We start from the raw sequence: 12,967 nt of genomic DNA on the forward strand, positions 1-12,967 counted from the left end.
AGTTTGCTGGCACAAGCATAGTCTAAGTAGTGCAATTTTTAAAAACTTTTTTCCCCTTATTTTTCCATTTTTCTTTTCCTAGGTGTATTTCTTTATTTTCCCAATTATATTTAGAAGCACAATTAAAAAGTGGCAAAATATGTGCCAAAGTTGCTAATTATGTAATTGTAAGAGTACAAAGCAACCATGTGAAGGGTGGAAAAAAAAAAAGAAAAAAATAAATAAAAACCTCATTCGTTCCAACTAGGAAATAATGAAAAGTCTTCCACCCAGGCTCCCACTCTTCTCTGCCCCACATTCCCCTTTAGAGGGCATCGTCACCCAGTTATTAGTATTTTCAGGACATGGCCGCAAGGTCACTGAGCTCAGTGTGAAAGGCTGGTGTTTGTCTCACCTTAGGTCTTGAGTGAGTGTCAGGAGGCAGGGGGTAGGTTGACCTGGGGAAGGGACTCCATAGTTTCAAACAAAAACTCTAAACCGTTTTTGAGACCATTTCCTCTGCTCCTGATAACCTGTACATCTCTATAAATTGTATATGGGATTGGGCCAATCCCAGAGAGAAATCTGCTCAGTGTCACTTTCATCACAAATGTGTCTCTTTATCTGAAAGAGTTTTAAAATAGGTGTTTTAACAGAGTTTTAGGAAGTATAGGTCTGAGCAGGTGATATCTTTTCCCAAAAGGTTATCTCCCTTCAGCACAGAAAAGTTGGTTAACATTGGGGGAGGTGCATTTAATAGGTGTATTTAGCCGTCATTAAAGGTCAGGAAATACTGCCTGCCTTCCTTTGTCCTTCCTTCCCTCTTCTTTTCTTTCCCTCTTTTCCCCCTTCTCCTTCTGATTTGCTTTTCTCACCTAACATTACGTTTCTGAAACCTATCCGTATCATACCCATAAATTTTCACCATATATATTATATATATTATTGTGCATATCTCCTAATTTATACTTGTAAAAGGTTTTAGTGCATCAATTATCAACTGTTCTGGTCGCACGACACCTTTTCACTCTGAAAAATTGTTGAGGACTCCTAAGAGCTTTTGTTTATGTGGATTATACATTTATCTATACATTTTCATAGTATTAGAAATTAAAATTCAGAAATGTTTAAATTTTTATTAATTTATTTAAAACTAATAATAATCCCATTACGTGTTAATTCTAGTAACATTTTTACAAAGAACAACTATTTTTTAAAACAAAAATAAATTAATGAAAAGAGTGGCATTATTCTAAATTTTTGAAAATCTTTTAATGTCCGGCTTTAAGGAAAACAACTAAATTCTCATATCTACTCTTCATTCAGTCTGTTGGGCTTATATTTTTGGTTAAAGTACCTAAGAAATATCTGGTCTTGCACAAATATGTAAATGGAGAGAGGAGGACCTTGCAGAGATCCTGAAAAAATTCTCAGATCGCACTTTGAGAACTGCTGTCTAGGAGTTGAATTGCTTTCCAGAATAATCTCAAGTTGTTTTTAATAGTCGTTGTATCACTTTATATTCTATTAGCAGTGTATTCTTATTGTCCATGCCCTTGAAGACATTCAATATTGTCAGACTTTTATATCCTTTAAAAATCTGTTACATAGGAAATGGTATCATATAATGGCTTTAATTTTCACTTATCTAATGACTAATGAGTTGACTATCTTGGAGCTATGCATGTTTCCTCTTACATATGGTGCTAGTCAAATCTTTTGATCACTTTAGTATTGAGTTATTTATCTTTTATTGATTTGTTCTTTTTATATTCTGGATATCATTCCTTTGCCATTTATACATATATTGAAAATATATTCTCCCATTTTGTGGTTTTTCTTTTTTATTCTCTTTACGCTAACTTTTGATGAAAGATTAAATTTTAATGAAGAGAAATTTATCAACCTTTACCTTTATGATCTGTCCTTTTGAAGGTCTAGTTTAAGAAAACCTTTCCTATGCCAAGGTCATGAAAATGATCTCCTAAACATACTTCCAAAAGCTTTTGTTTTCTTTCCACATTTAAGACATTAGGCCACAAAGAATTGTGCGTATTTGAGGTTGGATTTTTGCATATCCATAACCATTAGTCCCATACTAATTTATTGAATTGCCTATACTTTCGTCACTGGATTACACTGTCAGTTTTTTACACATCAAATTTCATATACTTTTGGGTCTGTATCTGGGCTCTCTATTGAATCCACTTGTCTATTTCTGACAAATACCATAACATTTTCATTACTTTAGTTCTAATAAGTCCTGACACATGATAAAGCTAATCACTTTAACTTCTTTAAAAACATCTAGGATGGTTTTTGTTCTCTTATTTTCCCGTATAAATTTCAGAATCACATTACTCACCCTCTACACATGAGGAAAAAAAAAACAAAAATTTTGGAAATTTGGTTGGCCTTGCACTGAATCTATATATCAAAAGGAGATGATAGATGTCTTCATGAAATTGAGTCTTCCTATCCTTGAATATAGTATGCCTCTAAATATTTTTGGTCTTCATTAATACCCCTTACATAAATATAAAATTGTGTTCCATAAAGTTCTTACATGTATTTTGTTAAATTTATTCCTGGATCCCATATATTTTGTACTATTATTATAAATAATGTTCTTTTAAAATTTTATATTTTTAATTATTACTGACATAAAGAAATGTAACTAGCTCATCTTATTCTGGCATTTCAGTAAATCATTAATTCTAATAATTTGTGAATAGTTTTCTGGGAATATTCTTTTAGATCTTTGTATACTGGTATGTTCTCAGTATGTTATACTCTTCTTTCTTCTTTTCTAATCCTTGCCTTTTTTTTTTTTGTCATACTACACTGATAAGAGCCTCACCTCAGCTATAATGATAAATAGAAGTGTTGATAGCTGGCATTTTTCAGATAACTGATTTTTAAAGAAAGCATTTTAAAGTTTCACCATTAAGTATCATAACTATAACAGGATTTTTTGCAGATACCCTGTATCATTTTAAGAAAATCCCTTCTCTCTTTACATTGTATAGGACATTTTTTCATTAATAAAATTTGAATATTATAAAAAGCTTCTTGACAAAATTTCATGTTTTTTTTTTTAATCTGCTAAATATGATAAAGTATGTGTTAAGGGAATTTCTAATGTGTACTCACACTTGCATTTCTGTGATAAGTATACAATGGGTTTAATATATTTTCTTTTTTATATATGGTGGGATTCTGTTTGTTAGTTTTATTTGGGGATTTTTGCGTCTATGTGGTTGGCTAGTGATTTACCTTGCTCTGTCCTTGTCTGGTGTTGATTTTCAGTTTACACTAAAAATCTCATAAAGTGACTTGGGGCATGTTCTTTCTTCTTCTAGTTTCTGCCAGATTTTTTGTACAGAGATTGTGTGTTACTTGAATGTTCAGTAAAACCATTTTGTAAAATTACTTTAAAAGTAGTATTTTCTTGGTGGGGAATTTTTAACCTCTGTTTTAATTTCTTTAATAGTTAAAGGACTATATATGTTCCCATTCTTTTTTTCTTTTCCTTGACCCAGATTTTATTGTATTTTCCTGGGGATATATCTCTTTCATGGATGTTCTCAAATTTATTGCCAGAGAGTGGTTCATGCTACTTTCTTATTCTTTTAAATATCGATAGCTTTTGTTGTAGTGACCCCTTTTACTTTTAATATTTAAAATTTTTACAATTATCTGGTCAATCTTGTCTGAGTTTTATAAACATTAATCTTTTTGAACAGCAAATCTTAGGTTTTGTTGATTTTCTCTTTTTTCTATTTCATTAATTTCTGTTTTATTTATCTTTTTTTATTATTCCACTTTCTTAGGGTGTGTTCTGTACTTTTTTTGAACTCCAAAACTTAGACTTATAGTTCTTTAATTTCAACCCTTTCTATTTTTTTAATGTTACCATTTTAAGGCTATAATTTTGCCTCTAAGGACCACTTTAGCTACATTTCTGAAGTTTTGATATCTATTAAATTTAGTATTTTTATAATTATTCTGTACTAACTTCTAATTTCTATAATGATTTATTTGTTGACTCACTATTTATTTAAAACTAGTTTGAATTTTGTTGAGACTTGCATATGGTCTAGTAGGTGGTCAATTTTCAAATGCAGCTGTTAGGTGTTTATGTTTTATACAAATATTTGCTGTGTGTGGTTTTCAGATCTATATTATCATTCATTTTTGTCTGCTTAACCTAGTAACTGCTGAAAAAGTTGTGTTAAAATATTCCCCAGTTAAAGTTTGTTTATTAGTTTCTTCATTCAGGTTCTTCCCATTTTTTATTTATATATTTTTAGGCAGTGTTAATAGCAATAAATGTATTTAGAACTTTCCATCTTTCAGATATAAATCTTTTTGAATTACATAATGATCCTTTTCAATACCTAGTAATGCTTTTAATATTGGGGTCTATTTTGAAATATTTTAGTTATTTTGTTATTACAATATAAAGTCCTTTTTAGTTAGTATTTTTTCTTTTTTATCCTCATTTTAAGAATTTTTTGGTCTTATATTTTAGATTTTTCTTTGTAAATATCACATGTGGATTTTTTTTTAAAGTTCATCATCCAATATTTGTCTTTTATTTAATGGGAATGTTTAGTTCATTTCAGTGTATTGTGGCCATCAGTATATTCAGATGAATTTATTTTATTTTGTACTATTTTGTTCAATTCTATTTTTGATCAGCTTTATCTAGGGAAATGCCTTGAGACATAGTTTCAAGGGGCTTTCCTCTATAAAGCGTATTTGTTACTTCTAATTGGGGACTTCCAAAAGAGAATATCGCTTTTAAATAATTTCTGGATTTGAAATTTTTGGCCAAAACAGGTAGTGTGAATATGTATGAGCTATAAACTTGAGTGAGGGCTGGCTTATGAATTAACAGGAGAAAATTTTTTCTCTACCCAGAACATAAATTTCTCTGCTATTCCTCTGTAAGGCAGGTTTTCTTCTTCACCCCTTCTCTATGGGTGAAGACCTTTATGGTCTTGGCTTTATGTAATGTTGTCCTATCAGATTCCCTAAGTCAGGTGTTCTCTAAGATTTGTCTCCTGTCTTTGTCCCTCAAATTCAGCAAGATTGAACAGATTCCCAAGGGATAGCAGTTGCCTCTCAGTTATTTCAGCTTTGTTTGTTTTTTATTTTGGGCTTCAAAGCCCTTATTACTCTAAATTCTTGCTCTCACTTGTGTTTGGTCCCTGAGAATTTTCTCTACTTTCTTGCCTACTCAGTTAAACATTTAAAAAATTTAGTATATATTTATATAGAATTCTTATAGCAGGATAACTGTTTAAGATATCTTGTTTTTCACATTGCTAAATCTGGAAGTTCTTTCTCATGTTTTTATTAAACATTTATATTATATTTGAATATTTAAAAGATACAGAGGTCATCGAATCATAAAATTTTAGTTCTAATTCATGACAGAACTATGCAAGGGAGTATTAGATATAGAAGGTTCATGGATTGTGAGATTAAAAAGAATCTGTTGTATGTTTGTAGTCTGCATACATACAGTGTTAGAAGAGAGAAACACTAGTTAACCTGGGAAATGAAGGTAGAAGCCAGATATTCATCCAGTGAGCAGATAGGCATTCTGCACTTGCTCTAGATCAGAAACAGGGCTACATGCTAAGGGTAAAGCTGGGAATAAGACAAACAGGATCCTTGCCCTCACAGAGCTTACTGTCTGTCTGAAAGTAAGTTGAAGGTGCATATAAGAATTAAAGGGGTCAGAATGAAGAAAAGCCAAAGTATGAACAAGAGCTGGTGAAAACAAACAGGAAAGCCATAGGCTACAAAAGCAGAGACTGTTCAAGTAAAACACAGTTAAGGAAATAATTTAGAAAATACCAGTCTTGCATGCAGCAGTGACATTCCAGGAACAGACCTACGTTCTTCAGAGGCAAATAAGATCTCTTAAAGAGACTGTGATATCTAGATAAGGATGAGCATTTAGGAAAATGCCTTTACCAGTTCTTCAGAATTTTTCAATATCTGTAAAGGATTTTTGCATCTGTTGTGTATCCCAAATTACAGTAGATAAATTATTGTGAAATCATAATGAATGAACTAGAACTAAGATCCCACGTGTTACTTTTGTTTTAGGTAGACAAGAAGTCTTGCATTGAGCTTGAATCTTATGTAGATGTTACAGATCTCTGATCATTGGTCACTTTTTGGATGTCAGAAATGTCCTTTTTTCACATTTTATGCTGCCAGAACTGTAATCCAATAACAATTTTCCCAGTAAGTGCTTCTCACATGCCACTAGGGAGCAACTGCTTTGCTACACTGCACTTAAAAGGAGTTTAAACTAAAAAGACACAAATTTCACTTTCTTGTCTACTGTGGTTGTGAATATGTTAAAAAATAATATTTTAAATTATTGAATTTGCTCTCCTGTGAGACATCAACATAATTGCATAGAGGGCACCTTTAATTTTTTTATATACTTATTTATTAATAAAGAAGAACTTTCTATTCATACAACAAAAGAATGGTCCAGTGGAACAAAACAATAATGCAACAAAACCTCTAGTTCATTAAATTGGAATGCTGGGATTGAATTACTAATTTATGTTGTTTTTAATTTCATGTTATAAATTATACTATTTTAAAATATAGGAGGAAACTGTTCCCTTGGAGTCTGCTTACCTCCAACTCTGACTAGGAAAGTTTATTTGTCCCTGGGGAACTGGGAAGTAGGGGGATTCACTGAAAAATTGCAGTTACACAGGAGCATACCATGAAACATTCATAGACATGTTCCTGCATTACAGGAGGCTTAATAAACACAGCCAATCACTTAAAAATACACATGGCACTCTCAGGCTTTTGAAAGGCATTTTCCTAAAGGAAAAGGTGGATTTTGGAAATCTGATTTCAAAGGTGTCACAGATACGTTTGCCAGAAAGTTCACCCTGAGCTGAGGATAATAAACAGTTGATGTGGGATCAGTACTTTGCAAAGGAGGAAAGGGAAGGAAGCAAGACTGAGAGGTTAGGCTGCAATGCAGTCTCTAATAAGGCATTAGCCAAGCTCCTGGGAACTCTGGAATGGGGCTAACCATGGGAGTTGAATGAGACGACCACCCTTTTACCCCCGGGTGGACCAGCCATGAGATGCAAATTGACCCTGGGAATGAGCATGGCATGGGGTGAGGTGAATCTCTGCATAGCAGGGCCACAGCTGAGAGCTGTCTGCTGGCAGTGCTGGCAGCACTCACAGCAGAAGGGAAAACACATCTTTCACTTCTAAAGATAGGTTTGAGGAGATCTGCATTGCAGGTCTGGGATATATCAGCATCATAGATAGGATCAATGCACTATTAAAAAGAGTTTAAACAAAATCAGACACATTTGTCCAAAATTAATGAAGAACAAATATCTGACAGGGGAGATTTTAGTCCATTAAACATTATCTTCACTCACTTAGCAACCGTGACGTTAGTAGTACTTACTTTGTGCAGACATGTTACCAGATGTGTGGAAACACTGTGGAGATGAGTCCATCACAGGAGGACCATGAATACTAAGCATCCATCAGAGCCCAAGCATTTTATATAGATTTTTTAATCCAATCCCTGCAGAACCCATGTGTGATATCAATACTGATGAGGAAACCGAGAGTTTATGAGTGTTAAAAATTTGTCCAAGGCCACGTAGTAAGTAGATGGTGGAGCAGAGATATAATCTGTTCTGCTTGAGTCCAAAGCATTCAGTCATATTATAAAGAAGAAAGGAAGGAAGACAGGGAGGGGGAAAGGGAAGGAGGGAGGAAGGGGAAGGAAGGAAGGAGGAAAGAGGTGATTGTTTGGGTGGATAAGGAGAGAACTGAGAATTATATCTGGCAATTCAAATTTATAAAATATCCCTTGTAAGGTTTATTAAAGGCTTTTGGATGAAAAAAATGAAAAAGAAGTTTAGGTCATTCCAATTTCAGAATGTTTTAATATGAATTGATAAAAGGTGCTTCTTAGACTAGAGGATGTTTGGTAATAATTTGGAGAGAGAAAACTAAAAAGTTTTAATATCTTCAATCCTTTGTAACATCTGTACTGCTATGGTCTTGACATTTGCTATCTTAGCTGTTTTTGCATTTCCCTAATAAAAAGCATATTGTTTAGGGGTTTTTGTTTTGTTTTGTTGGGTTTTTTTACTTTGTCATTCAGATCAACCCACTCCCCCTCAATTTTGTAACTTTTCAGTTACAAAACTATTATATGCTTATTATAGAAATTTTAGAAACTACAAAAATATGTAAAGAATAAAACTCACCTCAAATGCTCTTACAAAGAGATTTAATAAGCATTTCTCCATCTTCTCCTTTTTCTTCTTTATAACAAAGTTAAGCTGTATATTCAATTTTACATTATGCTTTTTTCCTCCATGAAGCAAATATAAAATTCTCCCCAAGTCATTAAGAATTCCTCAAAGTAGGATTTTTAGTTGGAGTGAGATATTAAATTATACGAGCACATCTTGTTCTGCCTAATTCTATTGTTCTTGGACATTTAGATTCCATTTTTTCAATGGTTTATAACCAAAATATAAAATAGCATTGAATCAATAATAGCTGGGAAGTGCTTCATATTTGGAATGATGACTTTAGTTATACCAGCCCTCTTTATTTGAGCTACAATTATTTTGGCTACTATTAATTTTTATTTTATTTTTTTTAATTTTTATTTTATTTTATTTTATTTTATTTTTTTACCATGGCAGGCCTCTTTATTTTTTAAGCTTTTTATTGGAATATAATTGCTTTACACTCTTGTACCAGCTTATGAGGTACACCAAAGTGAATCAGCTGTATTTATACACATATCCCCATATCCCCTCCCTTCCTTGACTCCCCCCGGCATCTCCCACCCACCCTACCCATCCCGGACCTCTAAGGCATCACCCATCATCGAGTTGATCTCCCTTTGTTATACAGCAACTTCCCACTAGCTATCTATTTTACAGTTGGTAGTATATATATGTCTATGCTACTCTCTCACTTCATCCCAGCTTCCTCTTTGCCCCCTGCCCCCCAACCCCATATCCTCTAGTCCATTCTCTGCATCTGCATCCTTATTCTTGTCCTGTCACTGGGTTCAACAGTACCATTTTTTTTTTTTTTTTTTTAGATCCCGTATATATGAGTTAGCATATGGTATTTGTTTTTCTCTTTCTGGCTTACGTCACGCTGTATGACAGACTCTAGGTCTATCCAACTCATTACATATAGCTCCATTTCATTACTTTTTATGGCTGAGTAATATTCCATTGTGTATATGTGCCAAATCTTCTTTATCCATTCATTTGCTGATGGGCATTTAGGTTGCTTCCATGTCCTGGCTATTGTATATAGTGCTGCAATAAACATTATGGTACATGTTTCTCTTTGGATTATGGTTTTCTCTGGGTATATGCCCAGGAGTGGGATTACTGGATCATATAATAGCTACTATTAATTTTTAAAACCTCAGTTTACTAGCCTGAAACTAAATGCAATTTAAGGAAATTATGAGACTCTTCTGGTATCCCTTAGAAAAAGAAAAAGGTGTCCACATTTATTTTTATTCATTCATCACTCATTATTAATTGCTGTTCTGTTGTTTAGGTCTAAAAACTGTGTAGGCCTTCAAAAAGAAGCCTTCTGAGAGCTTATGGTTTTCTGTAACAAGCAGTCATGCACACAGATAACACTGATGGAAGACTGTGGGCTCAAAGCCATAAGAATTCAGGTAATTCATATTATAGAATTTCTGGAGGGCGAGATCTTTTCTATTGGGGTGCTATAGGAGGCCCTAATGTCATTACAACATTCTAGAATAACTTTTTGTCATTTGTTTAAGTATGCATATATGTATGTAGAGTTGTTAACAGGTGAAATGTGATTGTTATTTTTTCAAAATTCTTAATTAGCCAATTTAAAAGCCATAACTAATAATCAGTAGTAATAGTCATTCAAAAATACTGTTCAGAAAATAAATTTTAGTTCTCAAAGATCATCAGAAAAATAAAGTGTAAGAGCAATTGTAACTTGAAGATATCTAAAAGAAAAACATATGTATGAGATATATAATGGTTTGCAATCTTAAAGTTTATTTCTCTACTCCTTGTAAAGTCTGAGAAAAAAATGTTAGGTTTTAAAAATTGTGTGATGATTCAAATTCTCCATTAAGCTGTAAAGGAAATATTTCTCCAAAAAGAAAAATCATATTCTCCTATTATTACCAACGTTTGTAGTTGATCTGCATTCATTGAAGCCTTCTATATGTACCTTACGTTGGAGGTGCCCTTTATTTGACTTTATCTCTGGTGGGAGCTCCCTTTTCATTTGCCTTGAAATGCAATTCATTGTAAGGTTTCAGAGTTAGAAGGAAGTGTTAGTTCCTGTACATCCCTCCTCCAAGAATGCCTTGGCTTTGTTTTTGGAGGTCATGCATCTGGAACACACCAATTTGCCTCTCATGTTATGGCTCTTTCTTTAAAAAGCCACCCATGCTGCATGATATATAGTTCCTTTTCAGGATGATACTCTAACACCATGAACTTTGAATATTTCTGAAGTTTCAAAGAGCATCCCAATCTGAGTGCCACTGCGAACTCACTGTCCAAGGCGTTTTCAAGGATTATCTTTTCATGCCCTGTTGGCTAGAAGTCTCTTAAAGATTGTTTCCATAAAATGACAAATATAAATGAAAAGAAGATGCCAATTATCAAATCTGAATCAGAATTTTAAATAATACAGTGTATACTTTTCATTACCCTTTTTGCTCTATTTTCATCTTCTGCTTACATGAGGAAAAGCAGGATGGATGCTAATGTGTTTTATATTTACCTTTCTGGTACATAGAATTTTGAAAGTAGTCTTCTTACTAAAAACAAATTCTTCTAATAGGATTCTGTTCAGGAAGAGAGACCAAGATGAAGAGTCATACCTCTGAAGTAAGATATACAGCTGTTCTTGCCATGATTTGTTGCAAGATTTGTGCCATTAATATAAAACAAATGACTTACAATCCATGAGTTCACATGTGAAAGGCATTGTCTTCTAAGGAAGTAATTAGCTGCAGGTCCAGGATAGCTCATGTGTGGTATCCATGAGCGTTGTTTCAGTCCTAATACTCAGGGTCATCCTTAGGCAGATAGCCAGTCACAGTCAGACACAGACACTTCTGTCTCTTGTCTGTTGTACCAAAGAATGTATTTTAAGATTGTTCTATCCTTCACCTCCATTTCTTTTCTACAGCCATTATTTCCACCAAATACTGTTTCTTACCTTCACTGTTTTCTTATACTTTTCTAGTTGGGTGTTATTCATAGCTGAGAGTAAGTAGTATAATTACTCTCACCAGGTCCCATCAGAAACCTAATAGATTCATCCTCATCCACTTGTGGCATCCAAGAGATTGTGATGCATCTGGGAGACATAGCTTGCAGTGAATGACAGACTATCAACACAGCCTGGATGGGTGGCAGGGTGACAAGGAGGAGGCAGCCATCATTCCACAGAAAAATCCTGGTTTTCTGCACAAGGAACTATCCCTGTGTTGGGCTTTCAGAAGTAAAATAATTTCTCACAGATTAGATAACTGTAATAATTATTCCTAAGCATAAGAATTTCCTCATAGGTAGATTAATCATCTTTAACATTTATTAAAATCATGGAGAATTACATGGAATTTACAAAATACATGGTGGCCATTTTAGTCATTTACATATATATGGCACAATACAACCAAAATATTTGTAAGAAAAATGTATTTAAATCTGATTCTGACAGGAGGAAATGATGTTGGTTTAGTGTTTCCTGGGGTGAAAAGGGTTTTTTTTTTCAGATTTTGCTTTCAAACTTATAACGCACCTCTGTTCACCCACTGTTCTACTCACAAAAGTGGAAATAGCTTTTCCTGAAGAGGTTTTGAGGAGTAGGTTAAATAAAATAACAGGTTATTGCAGGTTTATAGAAAGGCATGTTATGCCCCCAGCCTCTTACTTTTGATTTAAACCTGGATTCTGCTTCCTTTCGATTAATTGATTGCATTTGTACCGGGACAAAACAATGTTGTTTATTCTAGTGTGAGCCCTGCTTCTCCCTCATATGGAAAACTAATGGGTCAACCATTGTCCCAAATACCAGAGAAGTTAACACAGATATACCTTTAGAGGAAATTGGACATGAAATGTTATTGAAAAGGCTACCTTCTCTTTCAGGATATAGCGGTGGGTTCCACAAAATTTACGATTTGAAAACCTAAGGAGATACTCAATTGGAATTACATAAAACACATTATTTTTGATAAAAGAATCTGAAATCTGCAGTTTTCTTCACTGGCATTCTTCCCTACGCTGTGCTGTACTGAACATGTGCAGTACTATTCTGAGTTTTCCGGAAGTGAAACAACTTTATGGAAATCATATGCAAAATGTTTCTCAAGTTTTTTTGCAGTTTACTTTTTTATGATTCTGTTAAAAATTTAAGAGAAGCCTTGTTGACATTTTATATGTTTATTTTTCTTTCAAAGGAAAATTGGAGGATTTTTAAATTTTCATATCTATGATGATAAAAGGTGAAATAACATCATAATTCTTATCTTGTTCAATTTAATATTTGGTTGTTTTATTTTCTTTTATGAGTTTTATTCATCTTGTAACCAGTCTTGTATGTCTCATAAAAAAAAAGAGGTTTATTTTACTTTTTTGGTTTTGAGGAATCTGCCTAGAGCAAAGTATCTAGGTAGAAAACCTGATGGCGAGATCTAAATTCTTAAAAAGCTACCTCTGAGAAATATTAATAAATAATGTAAATATTTTAAATATTATCATTTCAATATTTTAAGTACCTCAACAAATGATTTTGGTGGAGCTTTGTCCTCTGAGAAAATTAAAGAAATGAACATATTGTTGTCCTGAATATATTTGAATATCACAATCATATTGTTTCCCTCCCCATGTGTTTATGAAATGGAATATTT

The sequence above is a fragment of the Hippopotamus amphibius genome, chromosome 1 (assembly GCF_030028045.1).
Source record: "Hippopotamus amphibius kiboko isolate mHipAmp2 chromosome 1, mHipAmp2.hap2, whole genome shotgun sequence".
NCBI classification, from domain to species: Eukaryota; Metazoa; Chordata; class Mammalia; order Artiodactyla; family Hippopotamidae; genus Hippopotamus; species Hippopotamus amphibius.